A 12,335-nucleotide genomic window follows, 5' to 3' on the forward strand; every position below is an offset into this window, starting at 1 on the left:
CAGCTGTAGTTGACACAAGTGTTCACTGACTGATTTGAGGAACTTAGTCCAAGCATGAGTGAACAGGCTGCTGATAGCATACATCACCACATGAGGAAGATGAACTCTGCTGATGGTCTTGTCAGAATGACCAAGAAATATTCATGTACACAGGTTATTAGGTACAGTTTCCATACAATACTTCCTTTAGGGTACAGCACTAGACATCAAGTTTCTACATAGAATGCTACAGTGTCCTTCTATCCTTGAAAGGGTGTACCATGTTTGGCAATCACACTGGGACCCGTATGTGTAGCGCAACCAGATCACAGGAGATGGACAAAGGAAGTCAGGTTTGCACGGCTGTGCATTAATACATAACTAAAAAAGTAAAAGGTTCAAGTGGTTTTTATTGGCATTTCAAATTCCATGTCCATGACAACAGAAGAGCCAGTGTCCAGCATTAGATCCATTGTTAGTATTCCTCCATATTTTCCACAGGCTAGAGAGCAGCTGGGACAGTGATCCATGTAGTATATTCCTTTATTCTTACAAAGCACTCTTTGTATTCTTATTCAAAGATATGAATTTGTGCAAATGTTTTCATGGTTGTATTTAATATCCATATAGACATACTTAAGGAGAAGGATATAATGATGTTCAGATCTCATCCCCAGTAACTGAAATAGATACTGGACTTATTTGCATACTGAATGTATGAGCTTCAGTAGTCTGGGAGTGTTTATATGTGAGTACAACACTTGATGACTCACTCTTCATATCATCAGAACCCACAACAATCATGACTTTGATTATCAGCATTGTGTGTCACGCCCCTGGCTGTGACGCTGTTTTCTGTTTCTCTTTTCCTTTGTGTTCTCCTCCCTCCCTTTCCCTGTGTGTGTGTGTGTGTGTGTGTGTGTGTGTGTGTGTGTGTGTGTGTGTGTGTGTGTGTGTGTGTGTGTGGTGCGGAGTCTCCCGGGACAGACAACCATCCTCACCTGTGGCAGATCAGAAATCACCGATCCATGTAAACCCTGCGCTGACCAGCTGTCCACTGCGCTGACCAGCTGTCTCAGGTGTTTACCTACATCTTTAACACCTCCCTTGAGACATGCCATGTGCCAGCCTGTCTCAAGTCCTCCACCATCATCCCTGTGCCCAAAAAGCCAAGGCCAACAGGACATAATGACTACAGACCCGTCGCCCTGACCTCTGTGGTAATGAAGTCTTTCGAGCGCCTGGTGCTGGCACACCTTAAATCCATCACTGACCCTCTACTGGACCCCCTGCAGTTTGCCTACAGAGCCAACAGGTCTGTGGATGATGCAGTTAACATGGCCCTCCACTTCACCCTACAGCACCTGGACTCCCCAGCATCCTATGCCAGGATCCTGTTTGTGGACTTCAGCTCTGCCTTCAATACCATCATCCCCGCCCTGCTTCAGGACAAGCTCTCCCAGCTGAACGTGCCTGATTCCACCTGCAGGTGGATCACAGACTTCCTGTCTGACAGGAAGCAGTGCGTTAAACTGGGAACACAAGTCTCTGACTCCCGGTCCATCAGCACCGGATCACCTCAGGGCTGCGTCCTTTCTCCTCTGCTCTTCTCCCTGTACACCAACAGTTGCACCTCCAGTCATCCGTCTGTCAAACTCCTGAAGTTTGCAGACGACACCCCCCTTATTGGGCTCATCTCTGGTGGAGACGAGTCTGATTATAGGTGGGAAGCGGCCAACCTGGTGACCTGGTGCAGCCAGAACAACTTAGAGCTCAATGCTCTTAAGACAGTGGAGATGGTTGTGGACTTCAGGAGGAACACAGCCCCACTCACCCCCATCACCCTGTGTGACTCCCCAGTCAACACTGTGGAGTCCTTCCACTTCCTGGGCACTATCCTCTCCCAGGACCTCAAGTGGGAACTGAACATTAGCTCCCTCATCAAGAAAGCACAACAGAGGATGTACTTCCTTCGGCAGCTGAAGAAGTTCAACCTGCCAAAGACAATGATGGTGCACTTCTACTCAGCCATCATTGAGTCCATCCTCACCTCCTCCATCACCGTCTGGTACGCTGCTGCCACTGCCAAGGACAAGAGCAGACTGCAGCGTATCATCCGTACTGCTGAGAAGGTGATTGGCTGCAATCTGCCTACCCTCGAGGACCTGCACACCTCGAGGACCCTGAGGCGAGCGAGGAAGATTGTGGCCGACTCCTCCCACCCTGGACACTCTGGGAGTGACTGTTTCAGTCACTCCCCTCCGGCAGAAGGCTGCGGTCTATCAGGACCAATACCTCACGCCACAAAAACAGTTTCTTCCCTTCCGCTGTTGGCCTCTTCAACAAGGCCAAGGGACCACACTGACTCAAAATGACTTCTTGCTTAAAACACTCTGCTTTTGCACTGCACCACAACATGGTATCTTGTACATTTGTATTTTTTGTAATATTTGTATTTTTGTATTTTTATTATTTTGTATTTTGTAATTTACGGCAACTTATATTTTATTGTATATTTAATTCTATTCTAATCCCACTTAGTACTGCTAGTTTATGTACCCTTAGTATAGTTAGTCCACATATTTAAATTTTAGGTATATGTTTATTGTATGCACCTTCCTGCCAAAGCAAATTCCTTGTCTGTGCAAATTTTCATGGCGAATAAATCCCTTTCTGATTCTGATTCTGATTTCTGATTCTGATTCATCCAGACGCTGCCAGATTGTTAACTCCGCTACAACATTAAATACTTACCTTTTTTGAACCTTCGCCTCACAAGTCCGTTTTAAAGGTCCGAACATTGCTGTACCGCAACAGAACAATATGGCCAAATGGACCAAACGGAAGAACACGCGCTTCGGACGGCGCTGTTCTCACAAGGAACCCGAGTGGACCAGCATGAACAGGTTTTACGGGAGTTGATAGAAAAGCTCAACGGGCTCGCCGCTGACGTTACTCAGCTTGGCAACCAAATGATCCACCTCACCGCTCAGGTGTCCACGCTGGCTGCACCACCATCGCCTTCCAGGGATCAACCTGAGGTCCCTGCACGGTCTTCGGACCAGCCCCTCACCGCAGGCGCTCGAGAGCCTCACATCCCGACTCCAGAGCGCTATGCGGGTGATCCTGGAGCCTGTGGCTGGTTTCTCCTCCAGTGCTCCTTTGTGTTTGATCCAACCCAACACCTATCATGCAGATAAGTCCCGTATTGCCTTTTTGTTAAGTTTACTCATTGGCAGAGCAGCTCAATGGGCTACAGCAGTTTGGGAGAGTAACTCTCCTGTGTGTGACTCCTATGCTGTTTTCACTTTGGAAATGAGGAAGGTATTTGATCACCCTCTTAAGGGCAAAGAAGCAGCTAAAAGGCTACTGACACTCACTCAAGGCTCGTCTCCCATCTGCCGGAGAGGAACCTATGCAGTTTGGTCAGACTCGTCTTACACTTGCCGAACGCCAACGTTGGCAAAGGTCCGGGCTTTGTCTTTACTGTGGACAAGCCGGACATTACACCAACACGTGCCCCCTGCTACCAAGGAGATCCTGGTGAGCCACACTTTCTCTCTCCAGTCTTCACCCCCCAAAGGCTCCAACTCCAGTGCACCGTACTATGGTCACGTGAGTCCATTCCTCTTCTCGCATTAGTCGATTCAGGAGCAGATGACAACTTTATTGACTCCAGCATTGTCTCTCGGGCTAACGTCCCTGTGGAGCCCTTAGGTCGCCCTCATGATGTTAATGCTCTGAATGGAGAGAGATTAGCCAGAATCACTCACCTCACTGTTCCGCTGACTCTGGTGGTGTCTGGAAACCACAGGGAGGTCACCAAGTTCTTGGTCATTTCTTCACCACATGCCCCGGTGGTTTTGGGGCTTCCCTGGTTAAAGAGACACAACCCACACATTGACTGGACAGCCAACAAGATTGTCAGCTGGAGCGAGTTCTGCCACTCCAGCTGTCTTCGGTCGGCCGTGATCTCTAGCAAACAAGCAGACACCCCGCCACCTAGTCCTCCTGATCTATCTGCTGTGCCCCCTGAATACCATGGTCTCGTGAGGTGTTCAACAAGCAGCGAACGCTGTCCCTGCCTCCTCACCGCCCTTATGATTGCGCCATTGAACTGTTTCCTGGTGCCCTGTTGCCTACCAGCCAACTGTACAAGATTTCCCGTCCTGAGAGAGAGGCAATGGAAGGTTACATTAAGGACTCCTTAGCAGCGGGGTTGATTCGTCCTTTCTCCTCACCTGTAGGGGCAGGATTCTTTTTTGTGGATAAGAAAGACAAGACACTGCGGCCCTGCATAGACTATCGAGGGTTAAATGAGATCACTGTGAAGAACAAATACCCTCTTCCCCTCACTCCGCTTTTGCACCTCTCCCTCAAGCCACCATATTCACAAAACTGGATTTGAGGAACGCGTACCACCTGGTGGGCATCAGACAGGGCGATGAATGGAAGACTGCATTCAATACTCCACTAGGACATTTTGAGTACTTGGTGATGCCTTTTGTCCTTACAAACGCACCTGCTGTGTTCCAAGCCCTCGTAAATGACGTTCTCCGGGACATGCTGAACAAGTTTGTTTTCATTTACTTTGATGACATACTTATTTTTTCCAGGACTCTTCAAGATCACATACGGCATGTGACGTTAGTACTCCAGCGCCTCCTAGAGAACAAGCTTTTTGTCAAAGCCGAGAAGTGTGTTTTTCATACTGCTTGTGTTCACTTTCTGGGTTTTGTAATCGAGCAGGGGCAAGTGAAGGCAGATCCCGACAAGGTAAAAGCTGTGGCAGAATGGCCAAGGCCCGAAACCCGAAAACAGCTTCAGCGTTTCCTTGGGTTCGCCAACTTTTACAGGAGGTTTATCAAAGACTACAGCCGAAAGGCTGCCCCACTGACTCGCCTCACCTCCACCTTCCTTCCCTTTAAGTGGTCCAGAGAGGCTGAAGAGGCTTTTTCCATCCTAAAGGGACTGTTTACTTCTGCACCTGTGCTCTCTCACCCTAACCCTTCCAGGCAGTTTGTCGTCGAGGCCGATGCTTCAGACTCCGGTATGGGAGCAGTCCTGTCCCAGCGTTCACCTGAGGATCAGAAGCTACATCCATGCGCTTTTTTCTCGCGGCGGCTCTCTCCCGCTGAGGTAAACTATGATATAGGCAATCGTGAACTTCTAGCAGTGGTACTGGCCTTGCAGGAATGGACACACTGGCTTGAAGGAGCAGAGCATCAGTTCATCGTCTGGACAGACCATAAGAACCTCTCCTACCTCCAATCAGCAAAGAGGTTGAACTCTCGACAGGCTAGATGGGCGCTGTTTCTGGGAAGGTTCCACTTCACCCTAACCTATCGCCCTGGACCCCGGAACGTTAAGCCGGACGCCTTGTCACGCCAATCCATGCCTGATGACCCAGAGTCCCAGCCTGGTTCCATTCAGCCCGCCACTTGGTTGACGTGGACGAGTCAAACGCCCTGTCCAAGAATGCCCCATCACCTTACCTGGTCAGTGCAGTACACTGGGAGATCGAGAGAGGTCCGCGAGGCTCAACTCAACCAACCCGACCTAGGCAGTGGTCCGCCTAATCGTTTGTTTGTCCCAGACTCAGTTCGAGCTCAGGTCCTCCAGTGGGGGCATAGTTCCAAACTTACCTGCCATCCTGGGTCCCACCGGACCCTTGTTTTCCTCAAGCAGAGATTCTGGTGGCCCTCTATGAGCCAAGATACTCGCTCTTTTGTTGCTGCCTGTTCTATCTGTGCCCGTAGCAAGTCCAACCATCAAGCTCCAGCGGGCCTCCTCAACCCTTTGCCTATCCCCAGGAGACCGTGGTCCAATGTTGCTGTGGATTTTGTGACCGGGCTCCCGGTATCAGAGGCTAATACAACCATACTAACCGTTGTGGATCGTTTTTCAAAAGCTGTTCATTTCATTCCCATTCCCAAATTACCTACATCCAGCGAAACCGCTAAACTCTTGGTCCTTCATGTGTACAGGCTCCATGGCATTCCCACAGACATTGTGTTAGACAGAGGACCTCAGTTCACCTCTCAAGTTTGGAAAGCTTTTTGTCAAGCCCTGGGAACTTCAGTCAGCCTCTCATCTGGTTACCACCCCCAATCCAATGGTCAAACAGAGCGAGCCAATCAAGACCTGGGATCCGCTCTACGTTGCGTCACGGCCCGCAACCCCTCTACGTGGAGCTCCTGTTTACCCTGGATTGAGTACGCCCACAACTCTCTGGTTTCCTCTGCCCCAGGTATGTCACCATTCATGGTGTCTTTGGGTTTTCAACCTCCCCTTTTCCCTGAACAAGAAGGAGACGTGGCTGTCCCATCAGTCCAGGCGCACTTGAGACGCTGTCGACGAGTGTGGAGAGCTGCTCGTGCCGCCCTCAAGCGCACAGCAGCCCGTAACCAGCAAATGGCAGACAGACATCGCAGGCCGTCCCCAGCTTACCAGCCTGGACAAAGGGTTTGGCTGTCGTCACGTGACCTTCCCCTTCAAGTGGACTCGAAGAAACAGGCACCTAAGTTTGTTGGCCCTTTTGTTGTTGATAGGGTCATAAACCCCTCTGTTGTTTGCCTTAAGTTACCTGCCTCCCTGAAGGTCCACGCATCTTTTCACGTTTCCCTCCTCAAGCCGGTTTCGGCTTGAGGAGCGTCACGCCCCTGGCTTGAGGAGCGTCACGCCCCTGGCTGTGACGCTGTTTTGTGTTTCTCTTTTACTTTGTGTTCTCCTCCCTCCCTTTCCCTGTGTGTGTGTGCATGGGCGGAGTCTCCCGGGACAGACAACCATCCTCACCTGTGGCAGATCAGCAATCACCGATCTATGTAAAACCTGCTCACCATCCAGACTCTGCCAGATTGTTAACTCCGCTACAACATTAAATACTTACCTTTTCTGAACCTTCGCCTCCCAAGTCCGTTTTAAAGGTCCGAACATTGCTGTACCGTAACAGTGTGGATCCTAACTCTTTTCATTCAGGGTAAGAAGTCAATGACAGATGCATGTCTTTTTCAAGTCAAAACATTTAAAATGTTGTCATGTTCAACATTGTGTTTAACATGCCTCTTGTCTCTTTTGCAGAGTGTAGAGGACAGATCACTGTGACTCAGACTCCTGCAGTGAAAGCTGTTCTCGCAGGACAGACAGTCTCTCTGCCGTGTAAAACCAACAGTAATGTCTTTGGAAACTGTCACAATGGTCAATCATCAGGTCACCAGTGTCTAGCGTGGTACCTCTAGAGACCTGGAGAACAACCCATACTCCTGATCCACACTGTTAAAACCCTCCAGACTGGGACTCCATCTACATTTACATTTAGTAATTTAGCAGTCATTTATCCAGAGCGACTTACAGTAAGTACAGGGACATTCCCACCGATGCAAGTAGGGTGAAGTGCCTTGCCCAAGGACACAACGTCAGTTGGCGTGACCGGGAATCGAACTGGAAACCTTCGGATTACTATCCCTCACCGCTCAGCCACCATCACTCCCATCTAGATTCAGTGGTGGTGGATCTGGGAGTGACTTCACTCTGACCATCAGTGGAGTCCAGGCTGAAGATGCAGCAGATTACTACTGTCAGAGTTTACACTACCCTAACAGTGTCCATGTGTTCACACAGTGATACAGACCCGTACAAAAGCCTCCCTCAGTCAGACTGCACAGTGACTGGGAATAGACAGTGACATGGAACACTGACTGGCCTTTGTAACACTGAGTTGAATACATCAGAATCAGAATCAGAAAGGGATTTATTCGCCATGAAAGTTTGCACAGACAAGGAATTTGCTTTGGCAGGAAGGTGCATACAATAAACATATACCTAAAATTTAAATATGTGGACTAACTATACTAAGGGTACATAAACTAGCAGTACTAAGTGGGATAAATATAAGTTGCCGTAAATTACAATATAAAATACAAAAATACAAATATTACAAAAAATACAAATGTACAAGATACCATGTTATGGTGCAGTGCAAAAGCAGAGTGATTTAGGCAATGAGTCAGTGTGGTCCCTTGGCCTTGTTGAAGAGGCCAACAGCGGAAGGGAAGAAACTGTTTTTGTGGCGTGAGGTATTGGTCCTGATAGACCGCAGCCTTCTGCCGGAGGGGAGTGACTGAAACAGGGAGTGTCCAGGGTGGGAGGAGTCGGCCACAATCTTCCTCGCTCGCCTCAGGGTCCTCGAGGTGTGCAGGTCCTCGAGGGTAGGCAGATTGCAGCCAATCACCTTCTCTACATGCTCATAATGTCAACCATCCCACCCTCATGTCAAAGCAGTCTTTAAGACACTTAAGCATGTTGAGTTGCACATACTATCAAATTATATATAAAAAACTCAAAGTAATCTTAATTGATTGGTTTGAAACCTGTTCTCACTGACTGTGAGGCTGTTATACATTCAACAGGACACAGAGCAGAATATTATCATTGCTGTTATTACTGAACAACTGGTAACTCATACTGAATATGACACTGGAGACTAAAAGAGGTCAACTGTGACGTGACATACAAATTATTGTAAGTTTAAAAGAAATCACAATCGTAATCAGCCCTCATAATTGTCACAGTACCAACACTGACCACTAGAGAGAGACAAAGACTGTCATTATTGCGACACAGCATCAAGCCTCAGTTCACACATCTCTTCAACTACAGTTTCTCTGTGGGTCCAAGAGAGTCTGTCTGTACAGAGAGGACACTTTGCATAGGCAGCACATGCTTCAGTGGTCTGGGAGTGTTTATAGTCCTGTGAGTTTAACACCTCCTGACTGAGAGCTGTCCTTCATGACAACAGAACCCACAACAACCATGACTCTGATCACCATCTTCATCTGGACTCTAGCTGTCTACATACAGGGTAAGAGAGATCTATGAAACACAATTTATTCAAACAGCTCAAACGACGGATGATTAAATGATGTCCTCCTGTTAATTGAGTTAAAATAGATGCTTTTGTATGGTAATAACATTCTCTTTTCACCCATAGAGTCCAGAGGAAAGATCACTGTGACTCAGACTCCTGCAGTGAAAGCTGTTCTCCCAGAACAGACAGTCTCTCTGCAGTGTAAAACCAGCAGTGATGTGTATGGAGATTGTTACAATGGTCAATCATCAGGTCACCAGTGTCTAGCGTGGTACCTCCAGAAACCTGGAGAAGCTCCTAAACTCCTCATTAATCACGCTAAAACACTTCAGTCTGGGACTTCATCTAGATTCAGTGGTGGTGGATCTGGGAGTGACTTCACTCTGACCATCAGTGGAGTCCAGGCTGAAGATGCAGGAGATTACTACTGTCAGAGTTTACACTACCCTAACAGTGTCTGGGTGTGCACACAGTGATACTGAGCCGTACAAAAACCTCCCTCGATCAGACTGCACAGTGACTGCACTGCTACAGCTGAGACCTACTGCAGCTGCTGAGAGGGAAGAGAGAGTGACATGGAACACTGACTGGTCTTTGTTACACTGAGCTGAATATATCAGTGGTGTTCATTGTCAAATGTGTGTATTTGTGTGTGGAGAAACGGTTTGTGTCGTTTAGTCAAACCACAAAACCCATTGAACACTACAACCTGGCCAATAGTGCGCAGGTGCACGTCCTATTAGGGAGTACAATGCTACTTAGGAATGATTGGCTGGACCTGATGTTTCCTCCAGAATCACACTGACTCTTATTGAGAGACTTGTTGCTCTTGTTGGTTTGTTGTAACTGACTTAAAACTATTGTACTCGCTGTGAAATATATTTTTGTTGCTTGCTTTTTTCCACAGGTACACCCTTGCACTTTTGAGGTTCATGTTGTTTAATCGTAACTTGTTGAACTACATGTTCTTATGGTTCTTCCCTTTGGGACTTATTTGGTTTTCACAATGTATGTTTCATGTTTTGGCTACCCACAATGTTTGGGGCTATCTCGTTGTTATGATCAGTGACCTATGCACTTTTGTAAAGCTCTCTCTTGGAAGTCGCTTTGGATAAAAGCGTCTGCTAAATGCATAAATGTAAATGTAATGTAAATGTATTAGGTGTTAGGTAACATAACACTGCTGTACTACATTACTGCTTAGCGACAGTATAGTAACTAATATAAACAGATGTAGTTAACAGATATTACATTCATTTGTCAATTCACCCACTCTCATGTCACAGCGGTCCTGAAAACCTTTAGGCTCATAACGTTTAGATATGAAATGACTTATAGAAAACAAAACATTATCTTTAAATATCTTTTTAAACTCTCTCATTCAGACTTAGTGTTCATCAGAGACTGTTATACATTCATCAGGCTGGTCAACATCCCTGATACTGAATAATTACTGGACAGTAATTTAAGAAGTGTAACCTTTTAAAAAATACCACAATCATCCTAGTCAGCCTTCCTAATAATCTTCATCATCCCTATCATGATCAACTGCCTTTCTGCCTCTGTCATCTGTGTCATTGAAACCTTAAATCTGGCCTCACCACACACTAATCCACACTCTGTCATCATATTAACTTGTCATAAACTCTTGTGTTTTCTACATCAGATCACATGGTCCTTGTCAGAACTCTCCCATGAAGACATGAGAGGAAGTCACCACTTCCATTCCTGTTACATTCATCTCAGACAGGAGTTAGAGCCCCCTCCACTCCCCCATAGTAATGAAACCAGCCCCCCTACCTGGCCCAGTCCAGGGGATTTTAGATTAAACTGATTAGGTGACCTGTGATCTACATTGGTACTTCTTGGTGTAGTATCCAGCTGAGAGTGGTAAACATTCACAAATGTACTAAATGCACACTTTATCAATTCAAAGTAGTAAATATAAACTCTTTGCCTCTTCCATTTGTTCATATACAGCTCCATAGCCAGATCTCTAAACAAACTTCCCTATAGTTCGTCAAAGTGAAGAATGATCCTAATCCTAATCAACACCTCATGAGCAATGACTAGTCCAACAGGATGCACTGCAGGGAGTCTAGTCACTATTATTCACTCACGGTAGCGTCAGACCGTCAATCAGGCACCACCAAGTTGCAACACTAGAGTTTTCATGAGAGTAATGGCCTTTCTATCTGCCGAGAGAATTTTCAGCCATCTTGCTGGTTGCTGTCTACATCCCCCCCCCCAGCTCCAACAACAGCGATAGCAACGAGGCACTGAGCAAACTTTATCAGCACATCCGGACTGATTCTTCATCACGGCTGGAGATTTCAATCATCCATCCATCGTCAACCGCTTATCCAGTTTCGGGTCGCGGGGGCAGCAGCTCCAACAGGGGGCCCCAAACTTCCCTATCCTGAGCCACATTGACCAGCTCTGATTAGGGAACCCCGAGTCGTTAGGGTTAGGCCAGTTTGGAGATATAATCTCTCCACCTAGTCCTGGGTCTTCCCCCGAGGCCTCCTCGCAGCTGGACATGTCTGGAACACCTCCCTAGGATGCCCAGGGGGCATCCTTATCAGGTGCCCAAACCACCTGAACTAGCTCCTTTCAACGCAAAGGAGCAGCGGCTCTACTCCAGCTTCTCACGGATGACTGAGCTCCTCACCCTATCTCTAAGGGAGACGCCCGCCACCTTCCTGAGGAAACCCATTTCGGCTGCTTGTACTCGCGACCTCGTTCTTTCGGTCATGACCCAACTTTCATGACCATAGATGAGGGTAGGAACAAAAATTGACCGCTAGATCGAGAGCTTTGCCTTCGAGCTCAGCTCTCTTTTCGTGACAACGGTGCGATAAATTGAATGCAATACCCCCCATACGCCGACCCCCGATTGAATACGTCCCGAATTTCCAGCCAACCTCCCGCTCCATTTCCCCCTCACTTGCGAACAAGACCCCAAGGTCCTTGAACTCCTTCACTTGGGGTAAGAACTCATTCCCTACCCGTAGTAAGCACTCCATCGGTTTCCTGCTGAGAACCATGGCCACGCTGATCCTCATCCCAGCCGCTTCACACTCGACTGCGAAACAATCCAGTGAGTGCTGAAGGTCACGGACTGATGATGACAGGAAGACCACATCATCCACAAAAAGCAGCGATGAAATCCCCAGCCCACCGAACCGCAACCCTTCCCCACCCCAACTATGCCTCAATATGACACAGCTCTCGCTTTTGGTGTACAGGGATCACCCTTCTCCAGATCCATAAAACACATGTAGACCGGATGGCCATACTCCCAGGCCCCCTCCAGGATCCTTGCCAGAGTGAAGATCTGATACGTCATTCCACAACCAGACCTGAACCCGCATTGTTTTTGATGGTTGGTACGCGATCCATCGCACCTGCACATGACACCAATCACGTCACAGACGTATGTAGCCTAGTACAAAGATGTCCGTGGCAGAGACTCAAGAGAACTCGAGCT

The sequence above is a fragment of the Osmerus mordax genome, chromosome 22, assembly GCF_038355195.1.
Source record: "Osmerus mordax isolate fOsmMor3 chromosome 22, fOsmMor3.pri, whole genome shotgun sequence".
Taxonomy (NCBI): domain Eukaryota; kingdom Metazoa; phylum Chordata; class Actinopteri; order Osmeriformes; family Osmeridae; genus Osmerus; species Osmerus mordax.